This window comes from Lissotriton vulgaris, chromosome 8 (genome assembly GCF_964263255.1).
Source record: "Lissotriton vulgaris chromosome 8, aLisVul1.2, whole genome shotgun sequence".
NCBI lineage: Eukaryota > Metazoa > Chordata > Amphibia > Caudata > Salamandridae > Lissotriton > Lissotriton vulgaris.
In genome coordinates, this window is record NC_141696.1 from 57,476,671 (window position 1) to 57,493,219 (window position 16,549).

Sequence of the window (16,549 nt, forward strand, 5' to 3'; positions counted from 1 at the left end):
ACCCCATGGACTCCCACACCAAAGGCATGAATACCCTACCCAGAAAGAGGGAGCATTTTGCCACCTCCCCCTTCCTTTTCACTCCCCAGTCCTTTGACAAAGTCATTTTGCCATCTTAACTGTGAGTACAGCAGAGGGAAGAGGAGAGACAAAGTGAAAGAGAGGTGGAGGGAAGACATGAAGCATAGGAAAGAACATGGATGAGGGAAATGAGACATAAAGGATGGGGAGATGCAAGGGGCGGCGAGGTAAAGCAATAGAGAAACAGGTGGTCTAATGTGGTGTTCAGTTATTGGCTTGTGGTGATGAATTCCTTATTTTCAGTAGGACCTGTGCGGCCCTCGCTTGTACCACTGCGCACTCACTACCAGTAGGCCTGCGGCGTCTGCCCATTACTGAATATCTGGACAGATTATCACTGCACAGTCAAATCATCATTGAAGAAATGGACACTCTTTGGTTTCCTCCAGCCTGTCAGCATCCCAGCATGGCCTCAACCTAGTTTCCACAATTACTGTATCACCTCGAAGTCATTGTTTAATTAACTTATCTAATCTTTCTTCTGCCCCAGAACACTGCATTCCACAGAAAGGTCACCCCTAACCTTCTGACCTCACTAAACTGCTCTGGGGCTCAGTGGATCCCCTCTGAAGACACCTAATGGAATTCTGATACATGTTAAAAATGTCATTGTCCACGTGGAAGCCTAAGCCCATGAGGACCAAGCAATAACCTTTACCAGTTCAAAGGTCAAGGTGGACCACTGAGAAGACATTGGAATAAATCAAACTTTTCATTATAACATAACGTGTATTTATAAAGCGCATGTTCATCAAAAGGTTTTGTGGCGTTGAATAACAGATGTTTATTGTTACCCAACTCAATGGTACTCATTTTATCGACCTCAGATGGATGCAAGGCTGATTGGACCCGCCGGGATTCGAACCTGTGACCATGAGGTCGAACACAGGCCCCTGCAGTGGATGCTTTAGTTCACTGAGACACCAGCAGGCACGGTGCACTCTAGGGGCTACAAATCAGTTTGCATCATTGCTGAAGGAGAACACTCCCAGGAGCGAGTGAAGAGCCAGATCATTCTACAAAATATTCTTTTCATGCCATTAAGGAGTTGCAAACACACAATCTAAATACAAGCCTCCTGGTACCCTCAAATGAGCAGTCTATGTTCTTGCCTTCTCAAAAACTGTGAGTGGGGAAGATGGTTGTGCTCATGAGAGATGCGTAACCAAGACTCCTGGGAAATTCAAGGACTTTTTTGTTTTGTTTATATAGCGCGAATTAGACCCGAGACATCGGGTATCGGAGCGCTTTACATGAGCACCAGTTTCGTTGCAGATGGGCACAGTCATTTTTTTATGTTCATTGTTTATAACAACCCTTACCCAGTAGTACTTTCCTGCTCTACCCTCTTTTTTTATTGTTTGATCTGTTTATTAAGTTTTCATGGTAAAGTTACAGGTCAAATGTAGGCACAGCAAAAATACAAGGGTGTTACTATCAGTCAGATAGTAACACCATGTCAGGACAAGAGACCTGTGGACGAGCAGGGCACAACTGGTCTGGGAAGAGAGGTGTCCCCAGGGCAGATGGTCAGTGTGCAGTAATGCTGTCTGCAACATTCACTGGCAAAGACACCAAGCCTATTTAATCTACTTAACTGAGAGTAACCAGAGAGCTTGAAGAGAACAGATATGAACATCTTGGGTAGAGGGTGGAGGGTAAGGGGTTTGGGGACAGGGTGAAAACAGGTAGGGTTCGCTGTTTCTCAATTCAGTTCCCAATAAGCTTTGGGTGAGTTACTATCTTCTCAATAAAAGTTCAGCATTGTGTGGTACGCATTTTATATACAATGAAGCATCTTTGGCAGTGTTATCATAGCATGGGTGGATATATTTGTTCAGGTCCAAGCTAAGTTACAGAGTCAACTCTGCCATCCATCTTAGAACATTATGCAGCCTGGAGGGCAGTCGGGATCGCGTCCTAGTTGGAGGGGATGGGGTATTTGCATAATCCTAGTGTGCCCTCTCTACGAAGAGAAACCCCTTCCATTCTAGCCCAGGTGAGGATGGGGTGTGACCAGGACCTTCTAGACGGCGGTTCACTAGACTTCCAGTGACTCAAGATGAGGCTTGCCTACTAGAAAACCGGGGTCCAAAAAGAATGTAGTGGCCCTGTGCTTCTCGTCTCTTGGAAGGATGCCCCATATACAGGCCTTTCCATATGCAAGTAAACTGCTGGTCAGTGCAGGTTGACAGATGTTGTGTTACTCCTCACAGTACTGCCGTAACGAGGAGCATGACCATAACATATGTAAAATATCCATATCAAGATGGCTGCCAGGGGGGCAGGCCACGTGCAGTCTGTGGAAATAACGATTGCTTTTCTCTGGGGTGAGATACGCCCTATGTATAATGTAGAATTGTATCAGCCGGAACCTGGCATTGCAAGGGACATATGTGGGACCTTCCAGAATCATTTCCCATTCCTTAAAGGTGCATGGACTGGTCCCATCCATCTCCCAGCGATGCCGCAGTGAGGTCAATGTTGAGGCAGTGTGCAGCCGAAGCGCGTCCACCAGCCATCAGGCGAGATGCCGACCCTCTCCCATGACATGTAAATATTGAAGGAAGAGGTGAGTTGGTAGTTCCTGTGTAACCTTGCCCCAGAGTGGCGCTGTAATGTGCCAATCCAAGTGGTGTGACTTAGGAAGTGTCCCGGCGCAACCCCTCCTCCTGTGTCAGCGTCTCATATGGTACCCTGCTCTACCCCTCTTTAGGAATTATTACCAACCATACAATTTATTGGAAAAGTCTGGATGTCTTTCAAAAAAACACTCCTGGTCATGGGATATTTGTAAAGCAAACATGATTAGCCTGGGTCTCGCTGCAATGTTGCATAGTGCCCTCTCAATCTACGTGGAAAATAATGATCTGCTTCATTCTTCCCAGTCCGGTTTTAGGACTGGATATTCCACAGAAACTGCCCTTCTTGGGGTCACAGAAAAGATCAGGGAGCTAATGGATGACGGCCAAACGGTCGCATTGGTTCTGCTGGACCTTAGTGCGGCGTTTGACACCATCTCTCACTCCAGACTGCTTGTCAGGCTGGAGGAGAATGGTGTCGGTGGCACGGCACTGAATTGGATCTGGTCTTACCTATCCCTTCGTACCTTTCAGATCTCCTCTTCCTTGGCATGTTCTGATGTGCTCTACTCCCCCCACGGTGTGCCACAGGGCTCAATCTTGAGTCCTCTATTTTTCAACTTGTACCTCCGTCCACTTGCTGACCTTGCAGAGAGTTATGGTCTTGCTTTAATGACCTATGCAGACGACTCGCAAATCCTTTTCTCACTTTCCAAATCTGATCCGTCTGCCCCATCTGCACTCAAAACAGGCCTTCACGAAGTTTTTAACTGGATGTCGGTATAACCAATTAAAACTTAATGGGGAGAAAACGGAGATCCTCCTCTTAGGGAAAAGCAAGGATCTCTGGAGTGATCCCCATTGGCCGACGTCGTTGGGTAAGCTCCCACCACCAGCCACCCAGGTTAGAAACCTTGGGGTTATCATAGATGATGGACTATCTATGACGCAGCAAGCCAACAAAGTGGCAGGCATGTGCTTCACTATTCTTAGATGGCTACGCAAAATTGTCTGGATGTTACCGCCTATTACCCAGAAGACCGTAGTCAATGCCTTAGTTACATCTCGGCTTGACTATGGGAACATCCTCTACCTGGGCTCCACCAAAGCAGTGATAAGACGCCTGCAGCTTGTGCAAATCTCTGCTGCTAGACTGCTATGCAGAATCCCTAGATCTGCTAGGATCACAAAACATCTTAGGGATCTGCACTGGCTAAGGGTGGAAAATCGGATTCGATTCAAAGCCCTGAACTATCTGTTTAAAATCAAAGCTGGCACTGCCCCCAGGTACTTACAAGATCTTGCCAAGCCCTATTTCCCCAACCGCAACCTTCGCTCTTGTACAGCAGCGAATTTTGCTGTTCCCAGGTACAAACTGGCCAGAATGGGTGGGAGATCCTTTTCCTACCTAGGGCCCACCCTCTGGAACACACTCCCCCCCCACATACGCAAAGAAGAAAATCATCTGAGATTTAGAAAAAGTGTTAAAACTTGGCTGTTTGACAAATAGTTGGCTGCTGACTGTCTCCTCTCCTGTTGTGTTTTGGGCTCTGTTATCTTGGCGCCGGGAAACCCTTTGTGGGTAGCTGCGCGCCTTATAAGTGCTATAAAATAAATAAAATAAATAAATGATATTGTTCACAAATCCATCAATGCCTCTCTCCATACAGGATCAAGACGTCAAACATGTCCTCATCACCCTGTTTAGTTTGTGCGCCTTGATCCCCTTGGGCTAAGTTGCGCGGTATAAATTCCCAATCAATCAATCAATCAATCAATCAACCCATAGCATAAAGGAACCTTTGGCGGTCCTACGTGATCTTTCTAAGTACCAACTCTATCAGGCTTAGCCTGTGTTTTAAAGACACTTGAGATGGGAGACTTCAGTCAACTTTCCTCTGATCTGGAATCCAATGACTGTCTCAGTAAATTTCAATTTAGTTCTAAACCTCCTAAGGGCAGAGTCTGCAGTCATCAATACCCAGGACAAGCGACTCAATAGCTGGGATCATGACACACTCTGCATCCTGACTTTAAGACATCTCGGTTGCATCTCAACACCATCAACCACAACCAGCTCCTAGGCTGCCTGTCTATCTGTGGAGAAGCGTGGCTCAATGGTTAGAGCGGCAGACCCTGATGCAGTGCTCTGGCCAGGGACCAGGGTTCAGTTCCCGCCTCGGCGGCTCTTGGACTCAACCTCCCCGGGCCTGATAATTCTCGCCTCGGTACCTAGTCTAATCATGGGTCCCACTCTGTGACTCTGGGCAATAGTTTGCTTAATCTCCACAATGGCACCAGCAGTGCCTGGCTTCACCTTGGTGGTGCCCAGGAGTGGACATTTCACAGGGAAAAGCCAGGAAGGGTTCCACGGCGGTATGAATACAGCGCTATGAGACTTCTGGGTAGAAGGCGCTATATAAATACAAACACTTTTACAACTTGGTTGGCATCACTTTTATAGTGCTATTTTTGTTTACCTTCCTCCTATTTATTTAGTTTTTTCTAAAAACGTTTCGTAGCCTCAAAGTGCCAAGAACCAGATATACAGAATGAAGATAGAAAGTTGAAAAAGCCTTGGTGAAGTCTGCTGGACGAAGAGGCTGAAACAGAGCTTAGCCATCTGACCAACAGACCTAAGGAAACAAGAACAATGGCAGGGGTGGGGGGAAGCTAGTCATAATTCTGCTAGAAATGGGAAGCATATTTTTTTTGGTAATCTCCTGAATTGCATTGACACAGTAGTAAAGAGTTACACAGGGATTAGCCTTGCACATGAAAGGACAGTGCGTCAAATGTATTGTATCAAGCAGAAGTTATGAAAAGTATGTTAAGGTTACAAGAAAGTCTAGGGGGCTTATTACACATAGTGTCCTGGGGTGCACTCGCGTTTTCCACTCCCGAAGATTCTAGTGTATTACAGTAATAGTGAAACTTTATTACATTTTTGAAGAAAACCACAAAAGTGCAATGATAATACAAAAAGCAAGAACACATGCAATCACCACCACAACAAATTACAAATGTTATAAAAACATGGAAAAGGCAAGAAAAGATATGACAAACTAACAAACATGCTAAAAGAAAAGTACACAACATATGGCAAGTTAAAACACAGTCGAAAACGCCCTCTAAAAATCTCAAACAATCACTGCCCTTGGACAACCCCAGATAAAAAGTAAGTCAGATAAAACCAGGTAGGGGATTTTAGCAGCTGAAGAGAGAGAAAGGCAGATTCAATAGAGTAAAATTCATAGGCAACAGAAGCGGGCAGATAGAACAGTGGCGAAGGTAATTGAATCTTGGCCATACCACGACGATATGAAAAATGACCGGGAGGTAAAAATTGTCACATGAGCATGCCAGTAGTTCTGAGACTTTACACTAAAACCCTTTGGTGCAGCAGAAGTTGATGGAAAAAATTTAATCTAAAACAGGTTAATAGCCTACGATGAAAATTGGACATTTCCAGTGTCAAGTAGGGTTCCACTCCAGGAGCTGATTTTACAATGGCCAAATGATGCACAGAACGTTTATGGAGAGCTGCGGCCTCGCGTTCTGCAGCCATCTTGTCGGTAAAGGCTTGTTTGAGCCAAGGTATGTCCCTTCTAGCTATACATTCTGTGTTAGTGAACAACTCTGTACGTCCCAGGGACTTAAAAATCCGCGTAATATAGTCAAGTCAGGGAATACTCAACAAGCCGTCCGAGGCCAAACAACCTCGTAGGATAAGCCTTTTGAGAGTCCGATCCTCCTTCAACCACAATAGTAGGGGGCGAATGAAATCTGAAATAAACCCCAGGTCCAGTTCCTCATGAGGCATCTCAGAAGCAGTGCTAGAGTGAACTTTAAACAAGCTTTTGAGAATACGTTTTCAACAACCTGAGAATGGGAAGCAGGAACATAGCCCCAGATTTCACACCCGTAACAAGCCAACGGCACACGCTTGGCCACAAAGACCGTAATCATTGCCTCCACATTGGTGTGACCCAGACGCTTTGCCAATAGGCCAACCCCAGTAACAGCCGCTTCATGATTGGGGGAATTCTTCTTTTAAAGACGTTGCCAAAAAGGTCAGGAATCTAAAAGGATCCCATGATAAGCGAAATAGTCAACCAGAACATGCTCATTGACTCCCTATCTCACTTGCTTATTTTATAGAGTTATTTTAGTTTACCTTCCTCCTATTTCTTTAGTTTTTTCTTGAGCCCGGTCAAAAAATATTTTGTCGCCTCAATCTGGCAAGAAACAGATAAACAGACGGCTGAAATGGATTAAGTTCTGGATAATAACTGAACATCTCTTAGAGGAGTATTAGCATCTGAAGCGATCCACCCGACCACGTATGCTGATAGAAAGTTGAAAAAGCCTTGTGAAGAATCTGCAGGATAAAGAGGTTGAAACAAATTTTAGCCATCTGACCAACAGACCTAAGGAAAGAAGAACAAAGGAGGAGGTTGTGGGAGCTAGTGAAAATTCTGCTAGAAATGGGAAGAATTTTTTTTTGTTGATTTCTTTTGTGGTAATCTCCTGAATTTGAGCAATGTAGATTCCATGTATAGAGAGAGAAGTAAAGAGTTCCAAGGGGATTAGCCTTGTACATGAAAGGACATTGCTTCAAATTTCTTGTAACAAGTTTAAGTTATGAACAGTAGGTTAAGATTGCAAGAGAGTCCTCAGGTGCCCTTGTACACATGGTGCCCTGGGGTAAGCTCGTTTTTTACGACTCCCGAAGGTGCTATTGTATTAAAAAAGGGGTGGCATCTGCTTATGTAAGCCCTTCTGTAATACTGATAGCGCTGGCACACATAAAGCACCAGGACTATCCTCAGAGGATGTTCACTCATTTGCATGGGGGTGTGGCCCCATGCAAATGAGGAAATCACTTTGCCTCTGCCCTATTACCGATGCCCGTGCAGAGGCAAGTATTCCCTGAGGAGGCGCATTGGCACTGCACCACTAAAAGGTAGTGTACTGTTAGTGCGCCGCCTCCGTGTAGCCCTCTCGAGGGGTGAAAGGGGGTCTCATGGACCACCCCAGATATCCTCCTGAAGGCAGGTGCAGTCACCCACCTGCAGGGGGGATTCTTACCCCTTTTTAAAGTGCATGTGGGTTGCTGCTTGCACAGAAAAAACACAGAGCAGCTTTAAACCAGCCACTCCGACCACTTTCACTGAATGTGCTGCCCCTGGGCAGCACAAGTTTAAAGCTACCTCTCAGGGCAACGCATTCATTGTAATAGTGCACACTGTCCCTGTGTGTGAATGCTTAAAAGTGTGTCCTAGATGTAAATGGGCCATGGTTGGAAGGAAAGGGAGAAACAACTTTTACATGGAATTTAGAACTCTGGCATCTAAGACTTTGTGGATCAGGCTGATGATTTAAAATATCCTCTTTCCTTTCTGGGGAGCCATTGAGTGATGTTGTCATGTTAAGGGCAGAGAGCACAAGGGCAGTTGCCTGTTTGAGCCTGTTAAGGGCAGAGAGGACAAGGGCAGTTGCCTGTTTAAATGTACACCGCGCACAACCCTATGCACAGATTAATGTACCAGCATGCACTACAAACCCAACCAAACCACATCTATACACCGTACTATCCCAACTACCACACATATCCACCATCACCTACAAACAGTACACAACTCTATCCTATGCCATTAACCAATACACTCATCACTAACACAACGCCAATCAACACCATACATAACTACATCCCATCCAGACACACGCTCCCTGCTGTAATTACACCTAACAGACCATCTTTTATCACAAACAAACATATAATCATCCTTCCATAATTTGTTCAAGAAACACCCTCCTCTCCCTTCTACCATAATAACACTAATGCACAACACACACGCTGCACACCACCACACTTTTTAACTCTTGCAACAAACCAGTCTAAGACAAACACTCTTACCTCTACTTATTCCCTCTTACACACAACATACACGCTACTCATAAACACATCACCACCCCCTCTACCTCACAACCTCCTATTACAAACAATACTATACAACCAAATCCATTGCATGAAACATATACATCAGCACCCCGTTTCACTACTCCCAAAAACAAAACACATCACACACACCAGCACAACACGATCTTCAAAACTCAACACCTCATAATACTTACCATCACAAAATACAAACATATTTACCCACCTTTCCAACCACACAAAGGAACAAACTCCAATGCCAAGCTTTCTCTCTTCTACCACACCTAACACAGATACAGCAACGCAGCAACTCTCTTCTAACCGTCTCTCATCCATTGGACAATTTAGAACCTTACTACATGACCCACATGCTGCACCACCTCCCCTGACTCATACACCTTCCGCCTTAAACACATGAAAAAAATATAAGCAACATGCCTCACCTCACAACTTCACCACATACACACGCAGACCCATCAAAATGCCTTCTTAACATGCTGGATGAGGAACACGATACAGAACAGCTACACAATTGCTATCCAAAACAGCAAATGCCAGCACTAAAAACACACCTGTTACAAACCCACACAATACTGATCACTCTTCTACAAAACAAAGTCCCACTATCACCTAAACTGTCTACTAATAAATGTTCGATCCTTCTCTAAAAACAAGCATCACATCTACGATCTTCTCACTGATGTAAAACCAGACATACTATTCATAACCGAATCATGGTTGGGAGAGGATATGGCTCCAGTCCGGCATGAAGCCATTCCTCTAGGCTATCAAACAATCACCCAAAATGGTATAGCCAAAAAAGGAGGTGGTCTAGCTTTTGTATTCAGGCAAACAACACATAGCACTAAAATTGGCAACATCTCCATAAAGAATTGTTGTGAGGCTCTTCCATAAAGATGCAATCCTACACCGTCTTCCTACTGTAACTTCCTGCTCCTTTACAGACCTCCACCTAGCAAGGAAACATTCCCAGATGCACTTTTAGACACAGCTTCAAACCTGATAACAATACACTCCAACCTATGCGTTCTGGGTGACCTTAACATTTGGTTTGACAAACCCAATATGACCCATCCAAAATCAATAATCACTGGCCTAGACTCACTGAACCTGCATCAGATTGTCCACAAACCAACACACACTGCTGGACATATACTAGATGTCATTTTTTGCTAATACTGAACTAGTTACCTTTCAAACTATAACTCCAGTCACATGTTCAGACCAACACTTGCTTGCTTTCCATCATAAAACAACACTAAGCGACTCACCTAAAACTACCTTACATTCATCCACCTATCGGCCGTGGAACAAACTCAATTTGGAACACTTACAAACACAACTAACATCAAGTACAGATCTGGAAACAATAAATTCCGTTCAAAATCTATATGAATGGCTACAGGAAGCTTTTGACATCCTGATACCACTCAAAACCCCACAACAGAACAAAAGAAAAAAAGCGCCTTGGAGAAACATATAAATAAAAGACATAAAACAACAAAGTAGAAAGCTGCAACATACCTGGCTCAAAACAAACGCCAAACAAGACAAACTTCACCTACAGAAAATTAACAGATTATACAAGTCGGCTATCAAAAAAGCTAAGAAAAGGTACTATTCAGACAGAATTCAAAATGCTAAATGTGCAAATAAAGAATTCTATAAAATACTCAATGAATTTTGCAAACCAAATTGCCTAGAAGGAACTCATCCAGTTACTCAAGATTTCACAGACAAACTGGCAAATCATTACTCGGACAAAGCAGACACGTTGGACTCCTACTAAAATAGAAACAAAGCACCAGCACTAACCCTTGTACAAAACAACAATCCAAGAATACTCTAACCAAGCCTCTCTGTTCCTTCCAACACATCTCACACGAATTTATGGACCTGGTCAAAGCAAGCAGGCCTGCTGGCAGCCCTTCTGACCCTTGTCCACCACAAACTTTCAAGACAATTCTTTCAACAACCTCTGCTGCCACTCCAGTAAGAAGAATCGTCAACGATTCCTTAACTACCAGAATATTTCCAGAAGAACTCAAAAAATCACACATACGCCCTTTACTGAAGAAAACAAACTTGGACAAGAGAATGACATCCTTTCAGACTTCTAAACAGGATTTCATCCGGGAAGAGGCACTGAATCTGCCCTCCTTGCCATCTGGGATGATCTGAAGAATACCGTTGCGCTACTCCTCTTGGACCTCTCAGCTGCCTTTGACACGGTTGACCATGACACTCTGAAACAAAGACTTTATAAAGCCGCCATGGAGGGAACTGCTCTAGACTGGATCGCACCCTACCTTCGAAACAGAACTAATGTCATCCATACCCCACCTTTCTCGTCCAAACCGTATTCCACAAAAGCAGGGGCCCCTCAAGGTTCTATCATCGCGCCCCTGCTTTTCAACATCTACATGAAGTCGTTACCAGTAGTGATCAATAAATTTCACCTCACGTGCTGTAACTATGCAGATGACACGCAAATACTCCTTCAACTGGAATGCCCCAAAGACATAGGATAATCACCAATTTACAGCTGTCCCAGAGCCGTGGATCAGTGGATGACTTGGAGCCATCTAAAATTGAATGCTTCAAAAATGATTGGAAACATTACGACCCACTTGCCGCATGGCCTAATGAACTGGGATCACCGCCTAAAGTATCGAAGGAAGTAAGAAACCTCTGAATGACCATGGACTCCAAGCTGTCAATGAATGCCCAAGCAGCAACATGCGATGCAGGGTGCGCTACAAAATTTGTTTTTATCAATTAAATTGTTTACTTACCTTCAATTATCCATACTCCAGTTTTTAGCACCCCCACCACCCTGACCCGCCCCGCCTCTCCGCCCCACCGAAACTCCCTCCACAGGCCGTGGCTGTGCCCAAGTGGACAAACTAGCAAGATCAAGTTTTGTCACTATAAAAACGCTGCGACTAATTTTCCCTCATTCGGGATTTCCACACAAGGTCCAAGCTACCATCTCCCTTGTTCTGTCCAAACTCGATAACACCAATAGCCTCCACCCCGGATCACCTTTAACAACCATGAAAAGACTACAATGGATTCAGAACTCGGCTGCCAGACTACTCTTGCATATCAAACCGCGAGACCACATCTCCCCTGCCTTGAAAGCCCTGCATTGGTTATGGTTGCCAGAAGATCCACGTTCAAGCAGCTTTGTATCTCCCACAAAGCGATACATGGAATGGGACCGCTCTTCATCGGGGATAAAATCACCAAACACATTCAACAAAGGAACCTGCGCTATAAAGGAGCATATCGCCTCAAAATCCCACCATACAAGAAAAAAACCATGGGTGGCACATCCTTCTCTGTTCAAGCAGCCAAACTATGGAACTCTTTACCCTCCAACATAAGGTCCACCAACAACCACCTTATCTTCAGAAAACTACTCAAGAATTGGCTCTTCCCCACATAAGCACCATACACAAACAGAAATTTACAGCATATCCCTCTGTATATAATCATTTGTTTTCTCTATAGATATGTACCTATCTTTGTGTATTATGTTGTATAAACATGTAAAATAATTATGTTGTTGAGAGAATTAAAAAAAAAAAAGAAATCATCTTTGGTCTACAGGTACATACTTCCATTGTGCATCTATGTACCTGCAATGTACTTGGATCTGTATGTCTGTTACTTTCCTCCTGAAAAAGCATGTCCAATATGTGGCTCACTGGTTAGAGGAGGCAGACCTGGAAGCAGAGGTCAGCCCAGGACCAGGGTTCAATTCCCGGCTCAGCGGGGTCTTGAGTCCTAAAATGTCCATGGACTCGACAATTCTCGCTCTGGTGCCTACTCGATTCACGGATTCACACTCTGCGACTCTGGGCAATAGCTTGCTTAATCTCCACAACGGCCCCTTGTGGTGGGATGCCTGGCTTTCACCTTGCGGATACCCTACTGGGGTTTTCTCACAGGGGAATACCAGGACGGGTTCCCTAAGCAAGTGCTTAGAAATCAGTCGGTGATTTGCGCTATATAAATCCCTGTACATTTACATTTACAATGCACTACTCTATTTCTCATCCTGTGCCTCTATCAATATCTTTAATCTACATATACATACCTCCTTTATGTATCTATATACTTTCAATGTACTTATGGATCTATATATTTATCACTTTCTTCTAATTTAGCACTTCCAATACACTACCCAATTTCTCAGCCTATACTTCACTCATTATATCTTCTAGCCCAACCTTCTGACTCATCTCAAACTTCTTTCTACTACTCCTTCCAATGCACTACCCTATCTCTCATCCTATACATCTATCAATATATCCTCTACACCCACTCTCTCATTTATCCCAAACCCCATACCACTACTATGATTGCCAAAATAACCCTTTCTAGACTCTCTCCTACTCTACCCCTCCTTGCAGCATCTGACACCTCTTTTACTATACTGATCCCCTTAAACAAACCTTTCTACACTCTTCCCTCTGACTCCTCCCCTCCAAAACTCCTTTTTACTCATCCAAAAGCCTCCTCCCACTGCTAAGACCTAAAAAAAAAATCCTTCACTCTTTTAGCCCTCCACTATCCCTTTCAATCAAAATTAACTGACTGGTTTCCATATTCAACTATACAAATTCACCACGAATCCTTTATTGGGTTTCAGAGTAGCGTGCTACTCGCCAATAAAGCGTCTCAATGCGCCATCAGGGTTACAAGCACTATATAAATGCAAACCTTTTCCCTTTTTGACCCCTCCCAACCCTTCTCAATCCAAATAACTGACTAACATATCCACCACTAAAATTACTTTCATGTTTCACCATACTAATTCAACACTAATCCTGATGGGTTCCAGAGTAGCGAGCTACTTGCGCTTCAAAACCCCATCAGGGGTAGCAAGCGCTCTATAAATACAAACCTCTTTCCCTCCTCTATCCCGCCACCTACTCTTCTCTACCCAAATAACTAAATTACATATCCACTACGCAAATACTTCATATTTTACTATACTAATTTCAACACTAATCCTTTCAAGGGTTCCGGAGTGGCGTGCTACTCGCCAGAAAAGCACTTTAACACCCATTAAGGGTAACGAGCGCTATATAAATACAAACCTTTTCCCTCCTCTATCATTCTGCTATCATTCCACATCCAAATAACTGACTAACCTATTCACCACTTAAAATGTACTTGCATGTTTCACTATACTAATTCAATGCTAATCCTATTATTGGTCCCGGAGTAGCGTGCTATTCGCCGAAAAAGTGTTTTGACGCCTTATCAGGGGTAGTAAGCGCTATATAAATGCAATTACAATACAATACAATACAATATTGTTTAAGGCTGAACAAGAGACAAGCAGGGTGGTCGGGCACTCTTCAGAGTTTGAATACTGATTTGTTAGGGAAACCAGTGCAGAGGCCATTGCAATAGTGAAGGGTGGAAAGCAGAATTGAGGAATGTTTCTCTACCACTAAACACTCGAGCATTTTCTCAAAATATTTAAACAATTTGGCTATGAAACTAAGAAAATGTATATCAAACAGTAGCGTGTTTGTCTGCCTGGCTCACAGAGTCCTCTACCACTTGGGCACCCCCATATAAGCACTGATTGACAGACCCTGCCACGTTTTAGTTGGGATTGGGCATTTGGCATTCAAGGGTGTATTCGGTGGCCTTGTGACTAATGGCAGGATAGAGTTGGGAAGTTGGGGGTGGTTTGTGTATGGCAGTCATAGGGGTTCGGTGGTACTTGATTTATTTGCAAATTCGAACTGCACTGCATGCCGATGCACACCAGGTAGGACACAAAGCCGCTTTTTGCAAAACATGTGATACATCCATCTCTGTGCCCCCTGAATCCTACGATTGACTCATGGTCATTATTTAACCCATTAACCGTGGCGGTAATTCTGCCACAGTGCGGGCGTTTGCTTGCGCGGGCGGGGCCGCGTCGGCCGTTGGACGTGCGCAGCACTACGAAGGTAGTGCTCGCGACGGCCAACGGCGGACGGCAGCACGCAAGGGGTTAAAGATGTTCATAGCACTGTTCCACAAACCACAAACCAACACGATAACAAAACAGCCCAACAATCACCCACAAAACCAGCCTACACAGTGACCTGTGTGATGTTGTGTCTTGAGCTGAGCTAGAGTTTCTCGAGCGTGTCAGCACTTCCCTGTTGCTGTGTGAGGGTTTAAGCTATTATTAAAAGAAGCTTATCACAATTTGAGTGAGCACCCTTTCTTCGTAATGTATGACTGGCCCATCTGACGCTGCCCGATTGCTCAACATAAGCTGCTTCATCTACAAAACCATCAAGACCAGCCTCTGACTGACCGCTCTGGTGGTTCTCGGCTCACCCGCAGAGGGGAAACCATCAGACTGGACAGGAGGAAGTGCACACAAAAAAAGAAAACAATAAGGCAACTTCTCCATCACTTAACCTGGGATCAGAAATGAACCGTGTCCATCAGGAGTCCCCCAATCCTGTTAGAATTTAGGAAATCTCTGAAGATACAGCCATCAACACTACATCATGATGCAGTTGACTGTCACTCTTAGACACCAGCTACTTCTCCAATCAAACGCGGACTATATCTTTGTCTTTGACCCTGTATGTTGTACCACTGCCTTTTGGCTATGTTTACTCTCTCTCACTATATATATATATATATATACACACACACAAGCACATGGAGGACTGTGATGAGATGGGAACTCACTAAGAGTAAAGCACACACTGAAGACCTATGCACACCCCTATCAAGAATGTCGTTACCAGCAAGTCATTTAATTGGTTGCATTTTACACGTTTGCCACGAATGCGCAATATTTTGCACGCACTTTAATCTCTGCAAATTTCTGTAATTCACCTTGCCTCAGAATGGACCACGCCCCCTTAGAGTGGGTGCATTGGAGGTGGAATGGCTAGGGTTGTGGTGGGAGGACTGCCTGGGGCTCTGTGGAGAGGAAAGGCTGGGGGCATGGGAAGCAGCAGGTGTGGGGCCACGGGAAGCAGTAGGAGTGGTGGCACGCGAGGACATCGGCGTCATTGTAGCCGCTGAGGCAGGGTCCTGTGGTCTCACTGGACATGTTTCTCCGTACTTGTCAGTTTTTTGGAAGGCCTGCACCAGTCGCATGGTCTCGTCCGCCGAGCGTGCAACCTGGAGGTCGTTGATGGTCACCTGCCGCAGCATTCCACTGTCATCAATGATGAAGGTCCCCCGGAATGCCACGCCTTCATCCTCCTTGTAGACCCCATAGTTCTTAGAAATGATGTGCGTGGGATCCGACAGTAAGGGGATGGCAACCTGCCCTAGCCCACCATCCTTGCGGGAAATGTTGACCCAGGCCTGGTGGGCCATGTGCGAGTCCACAGAGATAGCCAGCACCTCACAGTTTATTTTCTTGTAATCCTCAATGTGGTCACTGAAGGCGATGATTTCCGTGGGGCAAATGTAGGTAAAATCCATGGGGTAAAACATGAAGACCAGGTACTTGCCCCTGTAGTCCGACAGCTTGACCTTTTTAAACTGTCCATCTGGCATGAGCGCCGTGGCCTGGAAATCGGGGGCGGGCTTGGTAATCTGAGCCTTGCCAAGAGACATCTTGGAATGTGGCGCAAGGAAGCTTCGAGGCTGGAAGGATCACACGAATGGCTTCCGCTTTTGAGCTGGACCCAACATGACCCACTGGACATTGGAGCTATCCCAGGGACAGGGCTCTGCCTGCAGAGCTCAGTGACATCATCAGCAGGCAGCCATGAGACAAAGGATCCTCCTGGTGACCTGTAGGCGGCATTGTGATGTCACATGAGTGGCAGGGTGAATGCAGGAAATGAAGTACTCTATTGTTGAACTCTCTGTGGGAGGTTCCGGGTCACCAGCCACTGCTAGTGTTCATTATAATGAGTTACAAATAGCC

At 44.9% G+C, this 16,549-nt stretch overlaps 1 pseudogene; it reads right to left on the bottom strand.

Moving 5' to 3' along the window:
* Window positions 1–15,504: 15,504 nt before the first annotated feature.
* LOC147693378 (peroxiredoxin pseudogene) lies at window positions 15,505–16,233 on the bottom strand (annotated as a pseudogene).
* Window positions 16,234–16,549: the final 316 nt, after the last annotated feature.